We start from the raw sequence: 7,622 nt of genomic DNA, 5'->3' as shown, positions 1-7,622 counted from the left end.
GGAGGGTTTGGCCTTTTACATAGCCCTGGGTAGGACCATACCCCATGACATCACAGGTAGGCAATGACATCACAGGTAGGCAACGACATCATAGGTAGGCAGACTGAAGCAGAATCCTAACAACCAGCACCATCTGATTTCAGCAAAAAGGGTGTCTTCACCGCTAAACTCCAGCCCCCACCCATACCAGAGTTCTCCCCTGGTTGGGCCAGCCTCAGGCAAGGGGGAGGCCTGCATGGGATAGAGACCACAGACGGCGCCTCTGTTTCTCAACCATGTGCATCCTGCCATCCACCACAAAGCCTTTAGGATAAGCTATCTTCTGCCCCCTTTCCCTTCCAAAGAGAATCCAGACATAACAGAGAGCTGGACGTGGCTGTCGTGGATGTTCAAAATTCACTCTTCACTTGGAGGAATTTCATCTGCATTTCTCTGAGTCAACCCTGCTGGGAACCATCCCTTCCTGCTACTTAGAAGACCCTACCCCTGCACTCCCAGACACCCCCGACTCAAGGTCTCTTAGGTAAGGCTATATTGCCCCACCGGCCAAAGTTAACATATCCTCCCTACAGGTCATCTTCAGAAAGTTTGCGTACCTGCCTCGTGAAGCATAGGATCGTGGGTCGAGCTTGCCTGACCTTGCCTCTTCCTTGAGCTTGTCTCCTTTAACCTGTTAGGTGGGCCAGAAGGGGTCATGACACAGAGAAGCACACCAAGCTCCAAGCAGGACCACAAATCTTCTGCATGAAGACAACCTTTCACAGCTTCCTATAAGGAATCGTTTCAGCATCCTAATGAAGGCCAGGATGCAGCCCCGGGGTAGGAGAGTGCTTGCCTGGCTTGCGTGAGGCCCTGGGTCCCATCTCCAGGACCACCTGCAGTTGATTCACATGCCCAGTGTAGTTAGAGATGCTCTGACCCACACCTGCTACATCCAAAACTTACCCAATCATAAAACCACTCCCGCTCCAGAGCTGCATTGAGAGAAAGGCACAGAGAACCTCAGACTGAACATTTTGTTTTGTTTTTTGTTTGTTTGTTTTTTTAAGCTGCCTAACTGGCAGGTAGGTCCTAGAAAGTTCATCCAAGCTGCTCACACTCTAACCCTAGGCTGGAAGCAAACAAGGAAGTCAGTTCCCCAAGAGTGCTGGGGGGTGTAGGGGACAGACGGGTGGGTGTGTCTGGCTGATGGTAGCTTTGTCTTTCTTGAAAGCTGATCAAACGTAACAGCTGTTCCATGCCGGAGAGAGAGGCAAAGCGTGGGTATAAATCTCCCTCGTGCCAAAGCCTGACGGCCATGGATGTCCACTGTCCCCACCTTCCCCACTAGAAGACCAGATCCTGCCCCTCCCAGGAATGTGGGAGCCCCACCAGAGGCTGGCAGCCCAGCCTCAGAAGTCCAATGCTCCAGGCTAAAGTGCGTTTATTGCTGTCTCAGAACCATTAGGCTGTCTTTGCCAAGGATTTCCTGTCATAAATCCTTCTGTCCTCTTGACTAAAGAAGTTGTTTATTTCAAACACCTTGGGCTGAGGTATTTCCTCCGCCTCACCTGGGCTGTGACTGGGTCTGAGGAGGACAAGTGGGCCGGTCACTGAGGTGCCACCTCCGATCAGTGCCACCTTCTACCCAAAGCTGTGTGAAAACTAATGTGGGAGCATGTGTTAGTTGACAGAATTTTTAAAGTTAATATTTCTAAATTGAAGTGATGTGTACAGGCATGTAGCCTGCCATACAGCTTAACTAGTGATGTGTTCTAGAATATTCATGAATCCTCCATCTGTGTGAAACATAAGAAAATGCACTAGACTGAGTCAGAAGGCAGGGTTCAGGCCTTTGCTCTGCCACCTTGCACCAGCCACTGCAACCTCAAGGCAGTCTTTACACTTCTCCAGGTATGGATAACCTGCCAGTATAGTACCCACCATTGCATCTGCTCAACTGACCTCTGACCTTGAGGGCTAGCAGGAAGGTCATGGAAGAGGGGGGCCATAGTATATGAGGGGTTTCCAGGCGCTCATGCAGGAGCAAACCCAGTGCACAGTGGGAAGAGGAGGGTGGGCAGCACGGTGGCCCACGTGGGGGGAGTGGTTCACACTGCAGCAGCCATCTGCTTTCCGTGAGCCTAAGGATGTGAGGTGGGCCCAAGTGACCATGTGTCCCTGGGTGTATCATCAACGCCCTCGGGATCTAAGCATAGTCTCATGGAGACAGAACCTACCAGCTGTCCCCAGAGCCGACTCACACTGGCCAGTCAGTCTGTCAGTCACATCACGCAGCCAGCTGGAACTAGCCACGATGAAAGCTTTCACACCCCAGACACCGTCAAACACAAACCAGGGCCAAGCAAGCTATGTCGCAGAGTAACAGCCAAGACAGGATGTCACTGTGAGGATGCAGCAGGTACTGCAAATGGGGAGCAGAGCAGACAGCAAAGATACCCCTTGCTGGTAGTACCTGGGGCCTAGCATTCAGGACGTCCTCAGGAAATCTCTGCTGGTGGAAATGCAATTGGCAGCAGCATGTCCCTCGTCTGTGAGTTCTGTAGGTGACAGCTTGGCAAAGCAGGGCTAAGAACATGCCAGAAGGGGAAGGCCAATGGTTGGCCAGCATCTGATGTACATGTCCTGCTCAGCCCAGACCCAGTCTCCAGGCTTTCTGAAGGTCTTGACTTGGAAGAATTGCCTGTCCGAGGTCACACACCGCCCTGTGGTAGCCAGTGTTCTGGGTATGGAGCACAAAAGGCTCAGACTTCTGGTCTCCACCCATGACATCTCCGAATGGCCTCCTCATCTCCAGGGGTCCCTGGAGTCTGTCCTGAGACCCAGGGCCTCCGTCTGCCCATCCATGTTTCCCTCACGCTCAGGAAGGCCGTGTTGCTAAGTACACCCCTGGGATGAGAGAGGCCCTGATGTGTAGCCGCTATGGGCCCCATGGGCGTATCTGGGTTGTCTTCATTCTAGTGATAAGACACAGGCCACCAACATGATGACAAACGCGCATCCTGGAGCACCAATAGAAGCAGAGTTCTCCCTGAGTGGCCGGCTGTGTCACCGGTGATCCTCCAACACATAAACCATTTACCATTCCTAAGTGTGTGGGATCAAACCATTAACTCAGCGTGAAACAGAAGTCACATTGAGTCACTCTGCGTGGATCAACGTCTTGTCTGGCTTCAAACCAGTATAACACAGCTTTCCGTGAAATTATACTTTTACTGTTTACCAAACACTTGGACAGAGTGATTTGACCCAGAAAACATAAATATAAGTAGCAGAGCATCCTCTAATAGATGCCCCACCTCTGTGCTACACTCCATCTTGGGCCAACGTCCTACCTAGGATGTCTGTAGCCCTGCCCAAAGCCAGGGCCCACTGCCATCCTATCCCTTCAGAAGACATTGCTGTCATCTGTGAGTGTGATTTGCTCACATGGACTAGCAAGGTGTCAGGAGACAGCATTCCCACTCCTGAGCACCCACACCTTCCATGCACACCCCTACTCCAGTGAAGGATTCTATCAGAGCAACATCCGCTACTCCACTGCCCCACCTCCTGTCACCTTCTTGATCCTCAAGCCTCCCCTGTCTAGTGGGATTGTCAGAAGCAGACCTGAATATGGGGATTTATTTCCTGGTAACATCTTAGAAAGGAGCTCCCATGGGAGACCAGAGGTTCAACATCAAGCAAGACAGGAAAAGGGCTGGAAACTGCAAGGAAGCACTCCGGGTGGATTCTTAGCTCTCACTGAGTGTCTTAGCGGCCCAGCCACAGCTCTGCGTTTGTCCTTCCTGACAGTGCAAGCAGGGCCTTCTCTCTCTCTCTCTCCCTCCCTCCCTCCCTCCATCTCTCTTTCTCTCTCTCCCTAGCCTCCTCTCTGCAAAAGTGGTGTGTGTGTATGCATGTACGCCTTCTCTCTCTCTCCCTTCCTCCCTCCCCCCTCCTCCTCCTCCTTCTCTCTCTCTCTCTCTCTCTCTCTCTCTCTCTCTCCCCCCTCCCTCCCCCCCCCTCCTCCCCCCTGCCCCCTCCCTCCCCCCCTCCTCTCCCACGCTCGCTCTCCTCTCTCTCTCTCTCTCTCTCTCTCTCTCTCTCTCTCTCTGTAGCCTCCTCTCTGCAACCGTGGTGTGTGCACACATACACACCTGTGTTTATGTTTATGAATGCGGGAGTCCTCAGCTCATGGGTGAAAACCAGATGACACACTGAGGTGTGGCTCCGCATCTTCCACCCTGTTTCAGACAAGATCTCTTGTTCACCACTGCATACCCCAAGCCAGCTGGCCCTTGAGAGTCCCTTAACTTAAATCACGCAGCAATCCGAGCTCTGGGGCTACAGATGCACACCACCACAGTGCCCAGCTTCCTGTGGGCTCTAGGAAACTTGTGTTGCAAGAGCTGTTCCCACTGACTGATCTCCCTGGCCTCACCTAATACTCAAACTCAGGTTCACAGTCTCGGCAGCGGGCACCTTATTACACTGAGCCAACCATCTCGCCACCTTTCTCCTTGTTTTGTTTCTTTGACACGGAGACTCTCTGGGAGACCTGGGGATCATCAGTTTGGCTATGCTGGCTGCCCAGCAGTCTCCAGTGACCCTCTTGTCTCCACCTCTCCAGCACTGAGGGGTTTTTTTTGTGGGTGCTGGGGAATCAAACCCATGTCCTTAAGCTTACATAGTAGGCCCTTGAACTGAACTACCTCGTCAGACCCATGAGCTGGGACTTTTGACTGCTCCAGAACACCAAAGACTGAGGCCTCGAGCTCTCAGGCACTCTCACCACCTCATGTGAGTCACATGACTCCAGCAGCTCAATGCCAGCCTGGGAAGTTGTATGCACCAGCCACAGAAGAAGAGCCAGAAATCTTAGGGGCAGATAGAGCAAGGCACCCTCACAGAGCTGGGAAGGACTGTTTGGGCAGATAGAGCGAGGCATCCTCACAGAGCTGGGAAGGGCTGTTTGGGCAGAGAGAGCGAGGCATCCTCACAGAGCTGGGAAGGACTGTTTGAGCAGATAGAGCGAGGCATCCTCACAGAGCTGGGAAGGACTGTTTTGGGCAGATAGAGCGAGGCATCCTCACAGAGCTGGGAAGGGCTGTTTGAGCAACTGCTACAGCATCTCGAAGGAAGTGCAAAGGCCTCTGAGGAGCACTATGGAGTCAGGAAAAGAGCAAACGGGTCTGGAATCCCAGCCTGCTCTCTACCTCGTAACTCTGAGCACATCCCAGAACTTCTCTTAGCCTCTCTCGCCAACTGGGAAACAATGAGACAAGAAACTCCCTCTCTAGCTCTTGGGGTTACTGTGTGGAATATTCGGTGGAATAATGTGGTAGAAGTGTTTTGTACATCACGGAGGGATTCCTGTCCTGGAAGAGGCAGCCTGCTGTCACCAGCGGCATCGAGCCTTATTGCAGCCCGTGGCCTGGGATTTCCTCCCTTCTCCCCTGGATGTTCCCCTTGCCAACCTCATTTGCTAGCTCTCCTCCCAGGCTGTTAAACTCCTAATTCGAAACGACCTGATAAAATGCTCTGGGGGGACTTGCTGCTTCCAAACAGATATACAAGGACCCTGTTGGCCCCAAACACGAAACGCAGCCCCTCCCTAGCCTCCCCCCCCCCCCCCCACCCCCGCCCCAGCAGCGTGTTGCATTCCTCAGCAAAGCTCACCCCAGCCCCCAGCTCTCTGCAGCCAGCTCATTAAGACCTAATCACCAGGGGGCTGATGGAGAGGCCAGGTGGAGTAGGCTGTTTGTCCAGGCGTGCTCAGAGGAAATCAACTCATCTGCAGAGATGCTAGCCTGGGAAGGACCCCAGCCTTAGGTCCCAGGTCCCTGTTCTCTTTCCCATCCTTTTCCTTGGAGGCTGATATGTTTCCCCAGGGGGTGGAGACCCAAAGCACCAGCAACTGTGGGGGCTTTTTGAGTCTCAAAATATGTCAGTTCGGCTGATCTCCATGGCCCACTGGTAAAGAGGGGGCTGAGAGACCCCCTGAGCTGTGTAATTTTGTCCACATTTTTTCAGCCTGCTAAATAGGAAGTAATACAAGTGCTAACCTCAGTGCCAGAAGACCTGGCCCAAGGCCCTGGGCCCTGTTGATGGCTTCTCCTCAGGCCCCTTACTTCCCCACCAGCCTCAGTTTCCTTGCCTGTGACCTGAGAGTAGCGATGCTCCTGCCTGTCAGAAGCACCGTGAGGACTGGGAAGGTGTGCAGAAGTGCGTCTGGTTCCAGCACCATGTAAGCAGGTGGGTTGGCTGCGTGTGGCTGTTACCTCAGTGTCACGAAGAGCGGAGACAAGTGGGTCTTTGGAGTTTGCCAGCCTGTCAGCCTACATAAAACATCGAGTTCCAGGTTCAAACCCAGATCCTGTCTCAAAGGATCTGAGAAAGACGTTCTGACTTCAACCTCTGGCTTCTGCAGATACACACGTGAGTATCTCACACACACATACACACACACACACACATACACACTTACACACACACAAGCACCATGAGGACCACCATAAAAGATCTTCCCTCCAAAGAGGGCAGTTTATGCAGATAGAAGAGGCTTGTTGACATCTTTTCTGTGACTACCTACAATGTGTCAAATGCACACACTCTCCTTGAGCCCAAGGGGCAGACGACACCCCTGGTACAGGTAAAGAGACCTAGCGTCTGGATCTAGAGAAACCAACATGGGCAAATATTCTATCATTGTTTATTCATTCATTCAGCGTATCTTAATGTCATATGTTGCTGGGTGCTAGGCTGGGGGCGTATGCTACCTCTCACAGAAGACCCGCTTGCTGCCTTCCTGTGGACTGGCCTCAGGAGCCTCCCATTTATCTCCATCAGTGGAGCAAAGCTAGCACGGAGCCTCCTCAGCGCTCCATCCTCGTGGTCTGTATTTGACTTCTGCTGGAGACGTCAATGAATCAGGGGAAACCAACTTAGTCTAAACCAACTGAGATGCTGCACAAGACGGCACGTATCGACAGTAACAGCAGCAGGAATGGCAGGGGCTGAGAGATGGCTCACCATGCAGTTATGAGTACAGGAGTTCTAATCCAGCACCCACACAGCAAGCTTGGGTGTCATACAAGCTACAAGGGATCCGATACCCTCTTCCAACCTCACCTGCACAGGTTCACACCAGGTGCATGTACACACACTCACACACACACATACCCACATACACACCCACACAAATAAATAAGTTTAAATAAAGTCTTAAAAGAAAATAGAATGGCGGTAGCTGTTGAGTTCTAGGCCTCCTTTGGGCTGGGGACAGGAGCAAGTACTGCAGATGTTACCTTGTCATCTTCTTCTCAGTCTAAAGTCACACAGCAGAAGTCAAAGGACTAGAGGCAGGCCTCAAAGCCTGGGAACCCCAAAACCTTATCTTTCTGCTGCCAGAATCCACACACTCATTGACAGCCCCTCTGCTTCTGGCACAGTGGGTAACTGGGCAGGTCCCTACCTGGCTCTGGGCCTCAGTTTCCCCACCTACAAACTGTTAGAGTTGGACTTGCCCTTCAACACTTAACTACCTGGTGTCTTGACCTGGAAGATGGAAACGAGGAAACAGGCCCTGTGCAGGCCTTCAGAGCTCAGGGCAGGTCCCTCCCTAGAGAAGGAGACTCAGA

Source organism: Acomys russatus, chromosome 5 (assembly GCF_903995435.1).
Source record: "Acomys russatus chromosome 5, mAcoRus1.1, whole genome shotgun sequence".
NCBI lineage: Eukaryota > Metazoa > Chordata > Mammalia > Rodentia > Muridae > Acomys > Acomys russatus.
The sequence above is the reverse complement of the archived record's forward strand: the minus strand, read 5'-3'. Positions refer to the sequence as shown.